Source organism: Rhincodon typus, chromosome 10 (genome assembly GCF_021869965.1).
Source record: "Rhincodon typus isolate 14 chromosome 10, sRhiTyp1.1, whole genome shotgun sequence".
Taxonomy (NCBI): Eukaryota; Metazoa; Chordata; class Chondrichthyes; order Orectolobiformes; family Rhincodontidae; genus Rhincodon; species Rhincodon typus.
In genome coordinates this window covers 71079864-71101969 of record NC_063341.1, presented here as the reverse complement: position 1 = coordinate 71101969, position 22106 = coordinate 71079864, and the positions used below count along the sequence as shown (strand labels likewise).

The 22106-nt window shown below is 40.8% G+C and overlaps 1 protein-coding gene across 4 annotated transcripts in view; it reads left to right on the top strand.

The window, feature by feature from the left end:
* The window catches only part of zzz3 (zinc finger, ZZ-type containing 3), a 105179-nt gene that overhangs the window by 8585 nt on the left and 74488 nt on the right, over nucleotides 1–22106 (top strand). The window lies entirely within an intron of this gene.

Genomic DNA, 22106 nt, shown 5'->3' with positions numbered 1-22106 from the left:
TGCACCTCCTGACCCGGGCCATATTTTTGGCTGCCTTGACCCATAGCTCTAGATTTCCCCTTCTGAACATTCCACTTTTCTTTTAAGATGCTCCTTAAAATCCACTGCTTTGATTAGTCCTTTGGTCAATTGCTCTAACATCTCTTTGATTAGATCTTAGATCTGTGTCTGTATGAAATGCCTTGATACTTCATTATGTTAAAGGTGTTGTACTCATGCAAGTGATGAAAATATGAATTGGCTCAATAATCCTACAGTACTCGGAATCTTCATTGTGCTGATTTCCACCTCTTGAAGGCTATGACGTTGGTTACATTCAGAGTCATAGAGTTACACAACACAAACAGTCACTTCAGTGCAACTCTTCCATGCCGACCAGACATCCCAACCTGACCTAATCCCATTTGTCAGCATTTGCCCCGTATCCCTCCAAACCCTTCCTATTCATATACCTGTCCAGATGCCTTTCAAATGTTGTAATTGTACCTACCTCCTCTGGCAGCTCGTTCCATACACGCACCACCCTCTGCATGAAAAGTTACCCCTCAGGTCCTTTCTAAATCTTTCCCCTCTCACCTTAAACCTATGACCTCTAGTTTTGGACTTCCCCACCCTCAGAAAATAATCTTAGCTATTCATGCTATCCATTGCCCCTCATGATTTTATAAACCTCTATAAGGTCGTCCCTCAGCATCTGAAGCTCCAGGGGAAAATAGCCCCCTTCTAAAGCTCAAACCCTCCAGTCCCGGCAGCATCTTTTCTGCACCCTCTCAAGTTTAACAACATCCTTCCTATAGAAGGGTGACCAGAATTGTACGCAGTATTCTAAAAGTGGCCTCACCAATTTCTGTAGATCTGAAACAGAGTCATACTTGATTCAAACCGTTATCTCTGCTTTTTTTTCCTCCGCGGATCCAGTCAGACCAAGTTTTTCCAACATTCTGCGTTTGTTTCATATTTCCAGCACCTTGCTAAGGGGGCATTCTTAATGTTTCAGGCTGGAGTAGGTATTTCCTAATCAACCTGTTCAGAGATGTTATTACACCCCTCTAGAGCAGGTGGGACTGGAACCTGGACCTCCTGGCTCAGAGATAGGGACACTACCACTTCACCATAAGAGGCCTTCAAGCTAGTGTATGATGAAAGACACTCTTGGCAATGTAAGGCAACAGTGAAAGGTTTCACCCTAGATACGTTCAGAGCTTCCCAGCAAGAGTTAGTACATTGCAATCATAATTGGGAACTCTGCCTATTTCTGTTTCCTTCATCGGTCTCTAGGAGCTGTTTGGGTGTGGTGGGGAGTTGAGTCCTATATCCGAATTGCTAGTTTAGCTGATGTTAGTTATGATTAAAGGAGCTTTTGGGCTTTCAGAAAAAGATTCCAGATTGTAACTCGCTTTGAAGACAGAAAACCACAGTCCCAAATTTAATAGTGCATTTCAGTATCCTGCAGTGTGCAAGCAGTGACATTCCAACTTGCTTTTGTTTGTGATGTAATGTAGAAATATTACTAGACATTAGCTCTAAAAGTGATTTAATATGACAATATGATTTACAGTTGTTAGTAACTGCCTCTGCTTATTGCTGAAACCTATTGAATATGGAAAAGGGGCATTTCAATTCTCTGAGTGAATTCACATTTTAAAAAAGATTTTTATGCGTGAGTGGAATGACCACAAGCCTTTTATTAATAGGAGGGCATTTAAAAACTTTGGAAGAAAACCAACGATGGGTGGCACGGTGGCTCAGTGGTTAGCACTGCTGCCTCATGGTGCGAGGGACCCGGGTTCGATTCCAGCCTCGGGCAACTGCTTGTGTGGAGTTTGCACATTCTCCCCATGTCTGTGTGGGTTTCCTGAGTGCTCTGGTTTCCCCCCACAGGTTAGGTGGATTGGCCACGGGAAATGCAAGGTTACAGTGATGGTCTGTGGTCGTCAGACTGTGTTAAATGCCATTTGGTGTGGATTCAATGGGCCGAATAGCCTGCTTCCACACTGTAGGGATTCTATGTTGTGAGATAGCTATCTGTGTTTCTTTTAAAGAAAAACTTGTCTGATTTGTGGTTAATGAGAAGGACATTAGTTCATTGAAGGTTCAGTTCTTAAATATGGCATGTGAGACATTCTCATCAGTGTCAAATAACAGAATAATGAGACCTTGTGGTTAATAAAAATTCCTCAATGTACGTTCTAGCCTGAAAAGACAACTAAATTTTAGAAAGGTTGTAATACCAAGAGTCTCAACATTTAAAAGTGGCTCAAATGTCCAGTTTCTTAACAATTCAGTAAATTTTCCCATTGTGTTACCACCCTTGATCTGGCCATTAATTTGTATTCTGTCAGTGTAATTTACAAACTGTTCTTTCTGTCATGTCAGGATCAATCGAACATAGATTTCAGGGGGAACTTACTATTCTTTTCGTCTATGATGGTTATTATAAATTCTGTAAAGGATGGCACTTTATTTGGGAAGCTTCTCATCTGATATTGGGATCCTTGAAATATTTTTATTTCAAAAATATACTTCATTCATAAAAAGTATGTATGTATAGTCGCTAAAGTTGTTCAGTTCTGTACAGAAGGCTATGAGGTAGACAATCACTGGAGTTTCTATTCAACCAGAAACCAAAGACATCTCTTACTTGTGCAAGATTATATTTACATATATCTGAGGTACCGAGAGGGTCTGAAATCTGAACAGATCCCCATTTCTCCAGTCATTCCTTTCAAGTTGGAGGGTACTCTTTGGGCCTGAAGAAATAACTCATTTATTTTACTTTGCCATTCTCAACCTCGGATGTCACAATGAATGGAATACTATTGAAACATAGTGATTATTGTAACATCAGAAATATTGCAGCCAATCTCTGCACAGCGAAACCCCTTGAGCAACAATTAGAAAATGACTGGACTGTTTTTCTTGGCTAGTGAGCCTAGAACTTGGGTCTCGGGAAGGATCTGAGATATTTAGAACTGAAATGTGAAGACATTCCTTGATTCAGAAACTTGTAAATTTTTGGAACTCCCCAGTGGTGAGGACTGTGGGTGCTCATTTGCTTAAATGTATTCAAGATGGGTATTGATGGAAGCTGTGGGATTCGAGGGATATATGATGTGGGTGGGAAAGTAAGTTGATACAGAAAGTCAGCTGTGATCATGTTGAATGATGGAGTAGGCATGAGGGTCGTTGACTTAGCACTGCTCCTGTTTTTTCTATAATCTACTTCTGGTGAAATTGGTCGAAGGGTTGAGTATTAGGCAGAATCCTGGGATGAACTTTCTTTCCCTTGTTTGAAATTGTGCTATGAGATCCATACAAGAGTACGTGCAATCTCATTTCGATGTCTTATCTGAAAGAAGGGCAGAGATTTGAACTGGATTATCCCACTCCAGTCATCGATAATAGTGCTACAGATAAGGTGGAACTTCAAAGTAGGACAAGAAGGTGAAGCTGCAGTGTCTGATGAATTTAAATTTAGAATAGGTATCAGTGGAAACGTTTCCTCATGGATGATAAAAACTTGGAACAGCCTCAAGACAATAGAGCCAAAGCCGGGGGCAGGGGGCAGGGTGACTTAGACGCTGCCAAAGAAGAGTTAACATAGTGAATATGTATCAGCTTCGGAAAAATGATATTTTCTCATCGCTGGCATTTCTGGTGTTTTGATTTTCATTTCACTGGGATTTTGGATTTCATCTTTCTGCAATTGCTACGTCTTTGAGAATTAAAGCACCTGCTCTACATTTGCAGTGACATTTCTAACGTTTTATTACTGTGACAACTGGACATGAATGAATAACAAAAAAAACTCTGCAGCTTGTCACCCAGTATTATGTATTTAGACTATAGGTAGAGCTTGGATTCTATTTTAAATGAATTATGCCGCACACCCGTGTCAGATTTCTCATCGCCAGCTGTAAAGGGATCAGAGGTTACAGGCAGAAGGCAGGAGAATGGGTTTGAGAAACTTATCAGCCATGATGAAATGGCAAAGCAGATTCGATATGTCGAACGGTCTCCTTCTGCTCCTGTATCTTCTGATCACCACCCATCCCCCTGCTGTCTAAACCATCATGGAAACTTATCTTGATAAAGGTTGGAGCAAAACACTTGAGTACATTGTTACACTTCAATAAATACGGTTTTGAATTCATAGCAACATTGTTTCCAAACACAATACATGTAACAGTATTTAAAAACTAAGGCTATAACTAGCACACAATGAGGAATAAACCACAGATTAACTTTCAGTTTTCAGTGAAATATTTCATTCCTGTTGAACATGATCATTTTCAGCAAGTTGAAAAATGCTCTTGCTCCACAACTCTTCTTGTCCTTATCCTCTGCTGTTTTTTGGAATTTTAGAGATGTCACTCAAGGCAGTAAACTTAAAAGATCTGCCGGATGGCGGAGTCTATTTGCTTAGCAGCTGGTGTATTGTCACTAAATTGGGCATAATCTGGAGTGAAATCAGGCAAAGCTGCAAATGATAGCAGGTCAGGCTTCATCTGTGGAGAAGGAAAAGGAGTTAGTGTTGGAAAGTGGTGAGCCTCCCTCAGAAAGTAGGCAGGAGAAAGAAGAATTGGGAAGGTTAGCAGTGAGAAGGATTGATGAATTACAACAAAATTTAAGGGTGCAAGTTAAGAGTAGGCGGTTAAGGGACGTGTATAGAGGAAAGGAATTGACCAGAGAAGGTGTAAATGTTTACACTGAGGGAGAGAAATCAGGAGGGAGTCCTTCTGTGGGTGAAAAGTGGATAAACGCAAGGAGTGTTCACTGCTTTTTAATTTCTCCTTTCATGGGATGTGAGTATTGCTGGCAAGGCCAGTAATTACTGCCCAATCCCTAATTGCCCTTGAGTTGAGTAGCTTCCTAAGTTATTACCGTGGGTTGTGTAGAAGTAACCACTTTGCCGTGCGTCTGGAGTCACATGTAAGCCAGACCAGGAGGTGATGTCATTACATTTCCTTCCCTAAAGAGGCATTATTGAACCAGATAGATTTTTGCAATGATTGGTGATAGTTGTCATGGGTCATCATTGCTGCCCTAGCTTTTATATTCCAGATCTACTAATTGAGTTTACATTTCACTGGCTACTGTGGTGGGATTTGAACAGATGTTTCCAGAGCATTAGCCTGTGCCTCTGGATTATTGATCCAGTGACATTGCCACTACGCCACGCTCCTTTCCCCATACCTCGCTGACTGTAACAGATCCGCATTTCCTGCACTCCCGTTTCCTCTGGTGTAGCCTTCTTTCGGTAGCAGCAGCTGGTGTCTAAGAAGAAATGGGAGCAGTGGTTGAGACCTGAAGTTGCTGACATAGTCAACACCTGGAATTGCTTTCTACAATTCTGTACTTTTTTTCTTGAAAGTAAACTTTATTTTTCCAATCCAAGTAGCCTGAAGGAGGGCCTGTCTGTGAAGTTGGGTACAAAGAGATGGTGCAGGAAGGAATATGGGCTGATTTTTGGTAGCAGAACTGCCTTTAAGGTTGACTGATATATTTGCATTATGTGACAGGAAAGCAGGATTTTACAAACATTTCCATTAACTTAGGATCTTGGATCCAGGCACACCCCTGTTTCTTCTGGTAACCTGGAAGTTGTTAGGTGGGTCGCAGGGATTTTCTTTAAGCGATTTAAGTTGGTCATGAAACTACAGGGATGTGTATCATATTTTCTAAATAAAAAAGCTTTGCTTTTTTTTTGTTTTCCTCTCTCCTGTCTACTTCCAAGTGCTGTTTTTTTTACTGGGATTGAGTTCCGCTGGCGCCCTCCAGTGCCTGAATGTTTTGAACGTAGACAATGTGTCTTCAGGCTGCCAGAGCATCACAACTACCCGCAAAACACTGGCATGTTAATTTTGTTTACTTGTACTTTCTGTTGATGTAACATCTCGCTTCTGTGTCACATGGCCTGTCGTACAGCATTATTCTCTCCTGAAGGTGTAAACGTTGGCTGTTTCTCAGTGCTTGGAAAATGCAGGTGTAGGGCTGTGATCAAGAAGCAACATTAAAGTATTGGAATAAGATGTGTAGATTGTTTATATGATGGAACATTTGTCTTTTGATGTCTGTACCTGTGTTTTCAAAACTTTTGCAATGAAGTTGTGCTACAGGAAATTGAATACAAACAAAGGGACATGGGAAGTGATACTCTTCTGGTCTTTTTTGCATCATTGTAATTTCTGCTTGCTACCTGACAATGCATTGATTTCATTTGGCAAACATAACATTGCTAATCTTGTGCATCAGACCTGATCCAGATAGTGAGGAGAGTGGAAGTTGAATTTTTGCTATTTCACATGATTAGCAGCACAGAGTGCAATTGGATCCCTCTCCTTTCAGCGTTCTGCTAGCTTTGCTGAAGTGTAGCCTTCTCCACAAAAATCTTGCGGCTCGAGATTTCTGAGCAAATAACCAATTTGAATGTATGATGCTTGGCCTTGTGTGATGCTGAGTATTAGAGAGAAAGTGGGTAGATATGAAAGCAATTCACTCAATGCGATATGCACATCCCAAAAGCAAGGCAGTGGACTCATTATCAGTGTGCAGAGGGCCTTCTCCCTAGTTTTCACCTATCCCTAGGTCTAACATCCCTGCCAACCGAAAGTGTCAAGCTGTCCCAAACACCTTGATCCTTGTTGCACCCAGTGCCATTGGCCTATTGACCCATTGATTCTACCTCTGAAGACTATCCCCCTCACCCCCCTGCCATTCCTATAACCCTCCATTTCCCATGGCAAACCCACCAAGCCTGCACATCCTGGACACTATGGGTAATTTAGCATGGCCAATCCACCTAATCTGCACTTCTTTGGACTGTGGGAGGAAACCCGAGCACCCGGACATGGGGAAATTGTGCAAACTCCACACAGATAGTCACCCGAGTCTGGAGTGGAACCCAAGTCCCTGGCGCTGTGAGGCAGCAGTACTAATCACTGAGCCACCGTGCCACAAGGGGAAGCGATGGCCTAGTGGTTTTATCGCTGGACTGTTAATCCAGAGACCCAGATAATATTCTGGGGACCCGGATTCGAATCCCGCCATCTAATGATGACCGTGAATCCATTGCCAATTGTCGGGAAAAACCCATCCGATCCACTAATGTCCTTCAGGGAAGGAAACTACCATCCTTACTTGGTCTGGCCTACCTGTGACTCCAGAACCACAGCAATGTGGTTGACTCTTAACTGCCCTCTGGGCAATTGGGGTTGGGCAATAAATGCTGCCTAGCCAGTGAGGCCCTCATCCCATGAATAAAATAAGAATAAGGGACACTGTGCCCATATTCTGGGAGATTGACACGCTCCGATCTGGTCCAGCGTTGAATCCTGGTGAACGTGACACCTCCATGGAAAAAGCTAAAAATGGCAAGTCAGTACTTTAAGCAGCATGGGAGAAACAACTAAATGTCTGTTATATGTCATAAACTCTCAGGCATGAAACATCAACTCCATTTTTCATTGCACACATGTTACCTGACCTGCTGGTTACTATATCTCCAGCACCTCGTTCCTATTTCAGATTCCCAGTATCTGTAGTCTTTTACTTTTACTCCATTTATGCAATCTCCATACAGAACTGTAACTTCCAAAGAGAAGCTGGGCTTGTTACCCATTCAGCAAAGAAAATTAAGGGCAGATTTGATAAAAGTGCATAAGAACATTTGTAAATTAGACAGGAAAAGGTTGTTCTTACTTGCTGATGGCCCAAGGATTGGGGACACTGATTTTGGGCAAGATATGAAGGGGAGCAAGAGGAAGACCATTTGTTTTGTAGAAAGTGATAAAGACCTAGAACTCCATTTCTGAGGGTTTTGGAAAGGGAGAGGGTCAACAATTGCAAAAGGAAATTGGATAGCAACTTGAGGGAAATAATCGTGCGAAGCTAGGGGAACTAAACTGGCTGGATTGTTCTACAAAGAGATAGCATGGGTCAAATGGTCTCTTTCTGTGTCACGAAGATGCTATGATTTGATAACAGTGCAGTATTCTGTTTGTCCATGTTCTTGACTGAAATATCAGAGTAGGTTCTTCTGCTTATCTTGGGACTGGACCTCGACCTTCTGATTTAGAGACAGCTGTGCTACTTACTTAGCTACAAATGAATGGTGTGGAAGAGTGTAAGGTGGGAGCGGTCTCACTTTTATCTTGAGAAAATGGCAGAGCCCAAGAAAGAGAGGAGAAGATGTGTTAAATGTACAATCACAATAGAAACATACTAAAGCAGACATGTTCTGAGCTGGAAGGATAGTGCTTCAAGCAGAGTTGGAACTTTACTAAATCTGAACAGCAACAGAGAGAATGAAAATGTAAGAAATTATGTTTGAAACAAGTTAGGGTCAATTAAGAGTGATAAAAAGGGCAACTATAAAGCCAGACAATTGTTTGTGTAGGATGCTTGATAGAATCTTTCTGTTGCTTGAGGGATAGTTTATTGTGGAGCCTGAAAACTGCAGTCAGTATCTGTATCATCTGGTGGATGACACATCTGGGTTTTTAAAAGTTTAATTGAAGCACTTCCATTTTGTAGAGGCTGCAGCTTGCACTTTGAGATATCATTGGACAAACAATGCCTTGTCTGTTGAGCCTTTGCTTCAGTTGGCGGGCAGTGTCTTTCAACTTGTGACTGGCTCTCCTGCATTTCAGTTTCGAGGGTATTATGAATGGATTTAAAGGATAATTCCCACCATTCACAACATAGCTACTTGGGGTTATACTGTTTCACTTGGCTGAGAGATATGTTTATGCTGCTGTGTATAGGAGATGGCTGAAATTCCGGTGTCCATTTCTGCCCCGGGAATGCATAGTGAAACATTCTTTGATGGCACTGATATCCTTTCATGTGCCTCGATCCACGAATCCTTTAAAGGTCCATTTTGTTTTTGCATAATTTTTTTTTCATACAGGAATCAATTTTCAGTTTCAAAACAGTTTTACTTTTCCTGGTAATTTCTTCCTTACCAAAAGATTATGTGTGACCTCCTTTCCTTATATTCTGCTAAAGGGTAACAGCCATCTTCCAGTGAAATCTCAAAGAAGAGAAATTATGCAATTTATCTCGGATCGTACTGTTGTGTAAAGGACTAGATGCATGGCCAATCAGGCCACTGTGGTTTGTATGGCACGAAGCTTGTTTGTCTGTTGAATCTTTCACTAAGTATTTTTGAGTATAAGCATTGATTGCTTTGGGGAGATTCTTAGAAGCCTTTTGTTATTAGATCGTAGTGTTTCTCTGCTTGCAGCTGGCTGAAAATGCATGTGAATGCAAGTTTTCTTTCCTCTTTATAGAGCATGTTTGTCTCTACCTCTCTGCCCCCAAACCTTCCTAGCGCACTATTTTTTCTACCTTGGAGTTCAGATTGCCTAATGTACAAAAACTTTGGTTTAATCACAAGGATGTACTTTGAAAGAAGCTATGTTGACTAATCTACACAACAGTGAGCAAGGTACCTGCTGCTGTCTCTCCAAGCGGTAAATCGATACCATTACTCATTTTTGAAATTTCTTTGTCACACCCCATCCCTCTAAATGGTGTCACCATATTGACATAAAGAGCCAACTACTGTACAACTCTGCATTTGTTGACCTGAAGATGTCTGTGTGTGCTTTTTGAAGTTGTTATTGTTGTAATGTAACAAAATGTGGTGGCAAATTTGCGCACAAGAGTGATACGTAAAGGTCTGATTGGATAACATGACTGATGTAAAATAACTACTCATGCTGTGGTTTGAGTTACAGTTGGGAGGTGTGTTTATGTCTTAATGACAGCAGCTAAAATTCAGTTGTCAAAACCTGATGCCAACTATTTCTACCTCAAGATTCTGATGTTAAACTTCTCAAAATTGATCTTCATGTCATGAAGGCACAAGGCCTTAAAAACTCAGTTTCACTTGTTTAATGGAAACTATAATGTGTAACACTTGGAAAGGCAAAGATTGAACCATATTTCCTCGGGTTATGGAGTGATGTTAATAGGAATCTGGGGCAAACCATTTCCACCCTTGAATGCTATTACATGTGTAAAAAAGAGAAGCAGACAGCATGAAGTTCAGGGCTGAGATTAATAGATTTTCATTAGATAAAGGGTACAGAACCAAATCAGATAACTGCAGTTGCAGTACAAATTAGTCACAGCCCAGCTGAATGGCTGGGGATGTGGGACTGAATGACCTACTCCTGTCTTTATGAATTAATATTTGCATATATTTCAACGAGCTGATACTAACCAATCTAAGCTTACTCATTTAAGATACATCCACCAATGAAGAAGCAGCATCTCTCAAACCATCTGACCCTGACAATCCAAACAGAACAAAGCACCAAATAAGAAATTTAAATACACTTCAAGCTGCGAGGAAGGTGAATATCAAAATAATTTAGAAAACAGGTGGTAGGTGTTAATTACTTAATTTGTTCTAGTGATGTCCAAAAATCATATAAAGAGTGGTGATCTGGGATTGGTGATTATGAAGAGAATTGTGAACAGGTCAATAAACGCTGTCAAACAAAAGCTGAGTGTCTTGGGTTTGAATTAACTGTACCCAGTTAACTGTGATCTGAATTATCAGGGCGTGCAGGATATATGTTGTACCCATTTCTCAGCTACATTTGTACAAGAGCTATCTGGCTTTTATTGGACACTGTCCTATTTATGCCTGTCCCCAAATCACGTTTCCAGTTTCAGGACATTCTGGATTTATGGTTAAAACTCTACTCACCATTGTCAGTGAGTTCTTTTTTGAGTCTTGAACCATTCCCTTAAGTCCGATTTGGAATATTGACAATGTTAGCTGGTGATTGGATGGGAGAGTGGGACTTCTGGCAGGACTTCCAAACAGTCTATTTTACGCTAGCAGCAAAGCCAGCAGTCAATTTTCAAAGATATAGTAAGAACTGCCGATGCTGGAGTCTGAGATAACAGTGTGGAAATGGAGGAACACAGCAGGCCAGGCAGCATCAGATTTTCAAAGTCTACAAGCCTCAATGAATTACAGCAAACAGAGTTCAACAACTTCTTGTGATAAAAGCAAGATGGTTTCTCCAATGGAATGCAGCAAGTGGAGGGTGGTTGCTAAGACAAATTAATTATGTATCTTAAATACAATGAGTGGATCTAATTGTGTAATGCAACGTAGGTAAAATCGATCCCAGTCATTTTCAACAGTCTGGTCTCTAGTCGTGACCAATGGCATTACCCAAACATTTTTGGTCTGGCTGCAAATAGCGGTATGTTATATGCAGATTAAGTGCAGCTATAACTCTGTTAGGAAGGTCAATTTGCAAATCAGCTTTAGAAGGTCATGTGTCCTAAGTACAAACATTTTTTGTGTCAATCCATCGAGATTTTAAATTCTTTGGCCTTGTTAGCAATGGTCTGAAAGCCTTGTCTAGAGAGTTAGGTGAAATGTTTGAGATTTTTTTTAAAAAACACTTCATTGACAATTTGTTTTACTTTCTAAAGATCAGACATTTCAACTTGTGGAGGTGGTGCAGAGACATTGAGATCCTGGGGTGAAGTATAATGAATGAATTAAGGTTGTTTTTGCTCGTTCACATGAAATGAAACTATCCAGCTGTAATTATAGATTTGGCTCTGCCAGAACTTGTGTTCAGAGGAAGCATTTACGTTTCGTTTCATTTCACCTCAGGCATTACAGAATATGAATTGATGATAACTTGAGCTGGATTACTGAAGTTCTGTGGGTGGTAGGTATGGGCCTGTTTTCATGTGATGTGCTTTGTACGTTGTGGATTTAAAAAAAAACGTTGATCCAAATGAAATCGGTTATTGTAAGACAGGAAAGGGAAGACATGCAATGAAAATGAGAAATGCACTGCATTTGGGAATGAAGAGTAAAGTCTGACAAAATTGGGGGTCTGAAAAAAGACTGTGCCCTATTTTTGTGCAAGCTGTCTATTTCATGAAAGTGATACTGTGCACTATAGTTATTAAGTGTATTGAAGTTTGCGTGGTGTGTTTCTGGAGTTTCACTCTGCATTGGCAATCTTTGCTGCAGAGAAAGGCAATAGGCTGAGGAGATGCATGATTCATTTGCCTCTGTTCTCTCAGAGCCCCCAACCCCCACCCCCAACTCTTGGCCAGCTGTCAGAAATTTGCTTTCTTCTTAGAAGCTGCTTGTTGTAGGGCCCCCTTGTGTTGCAGTAGTAGTGTCCCTTCCCCTGAACCAGGAGGCCTGGGTTCAAGACTCACCTGCTTCAGAGGTGGGCAGTAAAATCTCTGAATAGGTTCATAAGAAAAATAGGTTAATTAAGAAAAGGAAGCTGCTTATTTCAATTTATGTTTAATAATAACTATGAACAACTGTTACTTTGGGAGCCAATATTGCCCTTTTAGGATCAATGACATTAATGGTGTGTCAAAAATTACAGGAGAATTTCATAATCCATTCTAGAGTGTATCTATTATTTATGGAGAGTTCTGGGGGTTGTCAGTAGTTGCAGGGAGCCTTGGCAGTAAAATAAATTTTTGCTATTGGGACTATTCTTGAATCCAAGCATATGCTGAAGACAGCATAGAGTCATAGAGATATACAGCGCAGAAACAGACCCTTTGATCCAACTCGTGCATGCTGACCAGATATCCTAAATAAATCTAGTCCCATTTGCCAGCATTTGGCCCATATTCCTCTGAACTCTTCCTATTCATGTACCCATCCAGATGCCTTTTAAATGTTATAATTGTGCCAGCCTCCACCACTTCCTCTGGCAGCTCATTCCATACACTCACCACCCTCTGCGTGAAAAAGTTGCCCCTAAGATCCCTTTTAAATCTTTCCCTTCTCACCTTAAGCCTATGCCCTCTTGTTTTGGACTCTCCCCCCCCCCCCCCCCGGGGAAAAGACCTTGACTATTTACCCTATCCATGCCCTTCATGATTTTATAAACCTCTATAAGGTCACCTGTCAGCGTCCAACACTCCAGGGATAATAGCCGCAGTCATTTCAGCCTCTCACTATAGCTCAAATCCTCCAACCCTTGGTAACATCATTGCAAATGTTTTCTGAACCCTTTCAAGTTTCACAACATCCTTCTTATAGCAGGGAGATCAGAAATGCACACAGTATTCCAAATCAATGGCCTAATCAATGTCCTGTACAGCCACAACATGACCTCCCAACTCCTTCACTCATAAAGTCAAGCATACCAAAAAGAGGGAGCAGTCTAGGTAACTAGTAATTCAGTAAAGTGTAGTATATTAATGCTTTTGTACTTTGTCCACTTGAATTTTTTTTTCTTTATTCATTCATGGGATGAGGGCGTCACTGGCTAGGCAGCATTTATTGTCTAGAGGGCAACCACATTGCTGTGGGTCTGGAGTCACATGTAGGCCAGACCAAGTAAGGATGGCAGTTTCCTCCCTAAACGACATTAGTGAACCAGATGGATTTTTCCAACAATCGACAATGGATTCACGGTCATCATTAGATTCTTAATTCCAGATATTGATTGAGTTCAAATTCCATCATCTGCCGTGGCGGGATTCAAACTTGCGTCCCCCGAACATTATCCGGGTCTCTGGATTAACAGTTCAGTGATAATACCACTAGGCCGTCACCTCCCCTATAATAAATATAATTTAAAACCTCTAACTTGCACAGTTATAGATTTTGCCTGTCCAACTTTTGTTGTCTCACCATATGTTCAAATAGCGAGAACACTGAGTTGAATTACACCTGATGCTTTAGATTTGTCTCTGGTGAACAGTTTCAGAGTAAGACTTGCACAATATTGAAGCACAAACTCAAATGTTGTTTTTGATGGATAAACTTGTTGGTACCATTAAATTAAATTTATTATAAGCCTTGAATATTGCAAAATGTTCCAAAGAGAATGATGATTCAGAGATAGAACTGGATGCCATCAATATACATGTGATAACTGGTCTTTTCTCTAATGAACACCCACTGAGATGAAAGAGTTGTTTTTTTTCTGTTAGATCCATTTATATTCCTATTAACCTCAAACTGTACGTCTGCCTGTCTTTGGCACTGGCATTTTTCTCATCAGTCTCGCTCTCTCTCATTTTGCCTTCATTCTGGAATTCCTCATCAGCTCTGTGACCTGCTTTTAAAATTCCGGGTGAAATCCCTTTGATGTTTGAGCTTCTTCACCTTCTCTCCTGCTCCATTTCCAGTGCACTCTCGAAGAACCTACATGAAACTCGCTATACATGTTTGCAGTTAAAGATTGATACAGTGTATTGTGTTGCTGTGCCTTGATTCATACTTGCCATGTTGCTTTGTTCAGAATCAGCTGCAGACAATGTTAACACAAAAAAATAGTGGTGTTAATTTCTTTAGAAAAAACTAAAAGATCCTCTCCAAATCAGGTTCACAGTTACTTATGCTGCGACATCAACAAGTCTTAAATGTTTTTTTTTAATTTCCCAGTGAATGTAATTATAGAATGTACTTTGCACAATGGTAGCATTGTTCCTACTGCGCAAACTACTCTCCTGTTGTTTTCCAGTTTGTTCTCTATATTTAAAGGAGGAGTAGTAAATCATTGGTTTCTCAGTGTTTTCCCATGTAAATGTTACATCAGGGGATGGCCACAATAACCCAGGCAGAGAGAGCCAAGGAGGGCTCATTTGAAAGAATAAAGCACGAGAGCCGTGTCCTGTTCTCTAGAGAATGGCAGAGCAGAGAACCAAAAAAAAGACTTCTGATGACGGTGGATCATTGTTTGCAAGAAAATGTTCCATCTTTTGCAAGTTATCATTTTATTAAGATTTGTGCTAATTATTCAGCTTACTTGAAGACCAGCAAATTTTTTTCAAACAGTTGTTGCTACAAGTTTTCATTGAACAGGTGTTACAAAAGAAAGAAAAAAGTACATTTCTATAGTGCCTTTCACGTTCTTGACCCTCCAAAGCACTTCAAACCCAGACAAGCACTTTTTAAAGTGTAATCACTGCAACGAGAAGAGATGGGCAGGATCCTATAATCATCAGATAACAAGACCATAAGATGGAGAAGCAGAAGTAGGCTATTCAGCCCATTAAATCTGCACTGCCATTCGATGAGGTCATGGGAAGACAATGGCCTAGTGGTAATATCGCTGGACTGTTAACCCAGAGACCCGGATAATGTTCTGGGGACCCGGGTTCAAATCCCGCCACGGCAGATGGTGGAATTTGAATTCAGTAAATATCTGGAATTAAGAATCTAATGATGACCATGAATCCATTGCTGATTGTTGGAAAAACCCATCAGCTTCACTAATGTCCTTTAGGGAAGGAAACTGCCATCCTTACCTGGTCTGGCCTACATGTGACTCCAGACCCACAGCAATAAGTGCTGCCTAGCCAGCGATGCCCTCATCCCGTGAATGAATAAAAGGTTGAATACATGGACCTATATTCTGTGATTATGTCTCTTAGTCCTAGGCACTCACTCCAGAGAACATGACCTTTCTGCATCTGTCAGGAAGGGAGGAAGTGGTCGAGTGAGGGAACCGTGGTTTACTAAAGAAGTTGAATCTCTTGTCAAGAGGAAGAAGGAGGCTTATGTAGAGATGAGGCGTGAAGGCTCAGTTAGGGCGCTTGAGAGTTACAAGTTAGCCAGGAAGGACCTAAAGAGAGAGCTAAGAAGAGCCAGGAGGGGACATGAAAAGTCTTTAGCAGGTAGGATCAAGGAAAACCCTAAAGCTTTCTATAGGTATGTCAGGAATAAAAGAATGACTACAGTAAGATTAGGGCCAGTCAAGGACAGTAGTGGGAAGTTGTGCGTGGAGTCCGAAGATTTAGGAGAGGCGCTAAATGAATATTTTTCGTCAGTATTCACACAGGAAAAAGACAACGTTGTCGAGGAGGATACTGTGATACAGGCTATTAGACTAGACGGGATTGAAGTTCATAAGGAGGAGGTGTTAGCAATTCTGGAAGGTGTGAAAATAGATAAGTCCCCTGGGCTGGATGGGATTTATCCTAGGATTCTCTGGGAAGCCAGAGAGGAGATTGCAGAGCTTTTGGCTTTGATCTTTATGTCGTCATTGTCTACAGGAATAGTGCCAGAAGACTGGAGACTAGCAAATGTTGTCCCCTTGTTCAAGAAGGGGAGTAGAGACAACCCTGGTAATTATAGACCAGTGAGCCTTACTTCGGTTGTGGGTAAAGTGTTGGAAAGGATTATAAGAGATAGGAATAATTTGATTAGGGATAGTCAACACGGTTTTGTGAAGGGTAGGTCGTGCCTCACAAACCTTATTGAGTTCTTTGAGAAGGTGACCAAACCGGTGGATGAGGGTAAAGCAGTTGATGTGGTGTATATGGATTTCAGTAAAGCGTTTGATAAGGTTCCCCACGGTAGGCTATTGCAGAAAATACGGAGGCATGGGATTGAGGGTGATTTAGCGGTTTGGATCAGAAATTGGCGAGCTGTAAGAAGACAGGGTGGTGGTTGATGGGAAATGTTCATCCTGGAGTTCATTTACTAGTGGTGTACCTCAAGGATCTGTTTTGGGGCCACTGCTGTTTGTCATTTTTATAAATGACCTGGATGAGGGCGTAGAAGAATGGATTAGTAAATTTGCGGATGCCACCAAAGTCGATGGAGTTGTGGATAGTGCGGAAGGATGTTGCAGGTTACAGAGGGACATAGATAAGCTGCAGAGCTGGGCTGAGAGGTGGCAAATGGAGTTTAATGCGGAAAAGTGTGAGGTGATTCACTTTGGAAGGAGTAACAGGAATACAGAGTACAGGGCTAATGGTAAGATTCTTGGTAGTGTGGATGATCAGAAAGATCTCGGTGTCCATGTGCATAGATCACTGAAAGTTGCCACCCAGGTTGATAGCGTTGTTAAGAAGGCGTACGGTATGTAGGTTTTATTGGTAGAGGGATTGAGTTTCGGAGCCATGAGGTCATGTTGCAGCTGTACAAAACTCTGGTGCGGCCGCACTTGGAGTATTGCGTACGGTTCTGGTCACTGCATTATAGGAAGGATGTGGAAGCATTGGAAAGGGTGCAGAGGAGATTTACCAGGATGTTGCCTGGTATGGAGGGAAGGTCTTATGAGGAAAGGCTGAGGGTCTTGAGGCTGTTTTCGTTAGAGAGAAGAAGGTTAAGAGGTGACTTGATAGAGACATACAAGATGATCAGAGGATTAGATAGGGTGGACAGTGGGAGCCTTTTTCCTCGGATGGTGATGGCTAGCACGAGGGGACATCGCTTTTAAATTGAGGGGTGATAGATATAGGACAGATGTCAGAGGTAGGTTCTTTCCTCAGAGTAGTAAGGGCGTGGAATGCCCTGCCTGCAACAGTAGTAGACTCGCCAACTTTAAGGGCATTTAAATGGTCATTGGATAAACATATGGATGATAATGGAATAGTTTAGGTTAGATGGGCTTCAGATTGGTCTCACAGGTCAGCGCAACATCGAGGGCCTGTACTACGCTGTAATGTTCTATGTTCTAAGTTGCTTAAGAATCTCTTATGTTTCAGTAATCTATTTTTTAATGTACGTTGAGGGATGTTTTAGGATGCATTCATGTGTCTTGGTATAAACTTGATTCAGAAGATAGCAAATCCGACATTGCAACAAAGTACAAAGCTCAGTTACATGCTGACATTTCTGCAGCACTAAGTTAACCTGTGATCTTCTAACTAAAGAGGGGAGCTGCTGACTCTGTATTTGGCAATTGTTTTCTGAAGTATAGCTTGGAGAAAATATTAGACATAAAGAATACTGCACGTTACCGAGGTATTACCCCAATTCACACTGAAGTACAAACTGATCGTCCTGTGCTTACCAGATGAGAAGGCTGTTGCCTTGACTTTGGGGATTTTCATTTACTAAATGAATATAAATAGCTGATTTATACTTCACTCCTGTTTGCCTACCATCTTTCATATCCTCATGACGTTCTGAACTGACCAAACTGACTTGACTCCTGTTTGACCCCAGCAGGATTCAGCTAATTTATTATATGCCATTGATTAAACCTGGAACATTCTTGGCCTGAATGACTTGGCTACTCTCTAGGTAAATCCCCCTGAGAAAATGTATCTTTCTTGGATAATTCCTATCAAAAAATCCTTGGATGGTCCCACTGGCACGTTGTAGCCTTTACATTATTTCTGCACTCAGCACATTTAAGACAATATCACTCATGGTTCCAGTTTTTGCAATAACGGTAACAGATTATTTGCCAGTTTGTTTTTAAATAGGTCATGCACTGCATTTGCAGAACTGTGTTTATGGGTTTTTAGAGCTACATTCAGTTGTAACATTGCATGGGAAGCAATAAGCAATTGCCTTAAACTATGCTTACTGAAATGAATGAGTGCAATTTAAAAAATTTAGTAAGTCATATAATAGTGTAAGCATCTATAAATGACTGTTAGGATTCTACAGCATCTTGAAGGAGTACTTGGGAGATTTCAATCATCACTGTTATTCCTATGCCACGTTACTACTTATAGTGTGTTATGTTTAGGCAAATGAGGCATGATTGGCACATCAGAGTGCTACTGCTGGCTGTGTATTGTTGTAACAAAAATACAACACCCCATTCATCAATCCTAACCAATTATGAAGTACTTTATATACTTTAAATCTTATTTTGATAAGAGATCTATGAAATAAAGACAGGAAATGCTGGACAACTGTTCTGACATCACTACAAGTTTTTTAAAATTTTCAATCTTGTGTTCCAGGTCACCTTCATGGCCACGTTTCTTACTATCTCTGCGACCTCCTTCCAGCCAACAACGTTCTAAGATCTTTGTGTTCCCCACTTCTGGCCAACTGCATGTTTCTGATTTCCTTTGGATTGTTATTGGCAGTTGTATTTTTGGATGTCTGGGACTTAAATTTTTGAATTAATTCCTTAACTCTCTCTCTGCCTGTCTCCTAATTTAAGAACTTGCTTAAATCCTCTGAGCAGGCCATTCGGCCCTTGAGCCTTCTCCATTTAATGAGATTGTGCCTGATTGATCGCGACTTCAACTCTGTGCCCTTTGACATTTGCATATCTTGGGTTAAGCTTTTGGTCACCTGCCCCACATGAATGAACATAAGATTTTATTTGAACACTCAACAACTTGGGACATTTTGATATGGTAAAAGTATTGTAATTATAAAATGGTCAGAGATCAAAAAGCTCAAACCATCTTTATCAATTGAGAGACCTGTAAATGATTGATTTCCAGCATTTCCTTTTACTTTTTCAAGTTTCTCTGAGTTGGAAAACATCTGGCTGTGAACTTTCAGTCCCTGGTTGACAATGAACTGGAGTTATGCTCCATCTGGTGTGCAGATCAAACTTTGTCTGACCATTTACTTGATGTGGTCTTCATCTCTCGAGGGTCCTCAGACTCAAGTTATAACCTTGGCTCTGAACTTCTGTTTACCTCAATGTGCATCCTACACTGCTCTACGCTTATGTGAAAGTTGTATCAGCAATACATAATTAGTACATTAGATGTTCACAATCCCAGGATTGTGTATTTCTGGACATGAACAAGTTTACTGTTGCACTACATCAGCGGAGTAATGAGATGTTTAAGCCTCGTGTCAATACAGTGCTAGATAACCATAACTACTGTTTGCATCCATAAACTGAAGCAAATTGAATTATTTGCTATGTAAAGGGTGTTTAGTTACAGCAATTAAATCAATAAATAGAAGAAAAACTTCTGATGCCCTTTGTGTGATTGGAAGGGTGTTTTCATTGCTGCTGTATTTGTGTTGGATGTGTAAATAACATGCCGTTGATCAAAGATTTTGAATAGGTACTGTTTGATACATGGGTGTTTGGTGTTCATCAGGCTTTTTTGCATTGTTGATAAAATACTGAGGAGCTTAGTATTTGTGGCTCCTTCATGGGAGTTGTGTTCGTTCCTTTTAAGGCTTTCTACAGATTTTATTTCAATACTGTAGCCTTTTGTTATGACCTGTTGTTGTCTATATTGACTGGCAACCAGTAAATACAATGCTACACAGGGCTACATCAGAGCATAGCAACATATCCTTGTTGTGCTTTTGTAAGAAAGCCTAGTATTAGATTGAGAACACTTGGGCACTGAAGTTTTCTTGTTTTGCCTGTATTATTTACTTTACAGGTGATGTCCTTTTACAGTACCATTTCTGTTTTATTGTTTGAAACGCTGCACTCACTTTCACGGAACAATCTACCACAAACAAAAATCAAATAAATCAAATGTCTTTAGGCAGTAATTGAGGAATATATTTTGACTAAGATACCTAAAGGACATCCTTACACTTTTTAAAATGGGGCTAGATATTTTCTAATCAACCTGTACAGAGATGTCATCACACACCTCTTAGAGCAGCAAGGTCTTGAACCCAGGCCTCCTAGCTTAGAAATAGGGACACTACTAATGCACCACAAGAATTCTCCTAAAAATAGGGCTAGAAGTTTATTTTTAGTCCAACTGAGAGCAGATGAGGCCTCTGATTCTGATCATAAGAGTAGCATCTCTGCCTGGGCTGCAGTTCCTCTGTGCTTGAGTCACTGGATTAGGACTTGAATGCACAGCATTCTGCTATGAAAGTGCATCTTTAAAAAAAAGCCAAGTGTAATCTATTGAATCCTGCTACAAAGAATTTCTGTGTATGGTTATGAGTGGGTTCAGACAGAACAACGCCTGGTCAATGAACTTGAGAATTCTCAAGTTCCTCATTTGGATAAAGGCTACCGTAGTGAGTCCCTGGAGGAGGTTGGTAATCCTTCTGCAGAAAGCTGTCAGTGCTTACAGTGATCATGAGAATTGCAGGGAGAGGTAAAGAGGTATATGCTGATGATAGTTGTGCATTTCTGTAAAGTCACTTCCTTTGTAAAGAGACCAGTGAGAGAGGAACAGCTAGCTACCTCTTTCACAGCAACCTGTGGATTCTGGGACAATTTGAGCTTTTAAAATTGAAATAGATATGGTCATTAGGTCATGAGATATAAATGGATTTGCGGCGAAGGCAGGTGGGTGGGTAAAGATGAGCCATGATGTGAATGAATATCAGAGCAAGCATTTGATTTATTTGATTTTTGCCCACCTTGTAGAAGTTCTGCTCCTGTCTCCGATGGGATTTCCGTTCCAGCCTTTCTTCCTTGTCCACCAGTTCTGTGGAAGGGTCACTGGACCTGAAACGTTAACTCCTAATTTTTTCTTCACAGTTGCTGCCAGACCTGCTGAGCTTTTCTAGCAACTTCTGTTTTTGGATCAGAGCAAGCTCAATGGCCTAAATTTTCTACTCCTGTTCCTTTATTGCTCAGTGCCTAGTGTTCCGTTTTGCAGTGACTAGGAAATAATTCCCCTGGATGCCATCTTGTGTGAAAGTGTTGTGGGTTGATGGGAAGCTTTGGGAAGGGAAATGGGGAATCAAGTTATTCCACTTTCTTTAATTGGTCAGTGGAAAGGTGTTTAATTGTCAGACTCCATGGTTTTCAGTCTTGCTGTGATCGTACCAGTCTTTCAAACGTCGACAATCATTCCCCTAACATCTAATTATTTTCTTCTTTGCTCTGTCACCAGTATCTATCTTAGAAATGTTCCTTGCACCCAAATAATGGGTCCAGTCATGAGTCCACGGATCAGTAGTCTTTTTATTTCAAGGTTTGTGCTGTTTAAAAGGCACCTGATGGTTGGACAGGAAGAAAGACTTGCTGAAATTACAGCTTCTTGCTGTTTCTTCATTGTTCAAGGCCCACTGTTCATGTTGAGACAATTTGTACATCTGTGCTATGGGTCATGTATAACGCCAAATCATTTCATGTTTTTGGCTGTAACTTGATTTGACATTTGCACAGAAATCACTTCATGCCAGTACTGTAGGTGTTTACCCTGTCATGTTGTGATCTCTGTAGATCACACCAGAATTAATGACGCTTTCGTGCTGTCTTCCAGTTTGCCTGTGCTCCTCCTCTGCTTTAAACGTTTATCTTTGAAACATTTAATAGTTGCTGTCACAAATACTTCCTGGAACAAAGACAAAGCAGATTATGCAGCAACAGCTCCTGCCCAATAGCTGTGCTTCAGCTGAGAAAATAATGAGTAGTTGAAAACAAAACCTGTTTAAATTATGCCATAATTGATTAAAAATCAGTTTGCAGTTGGGTAGT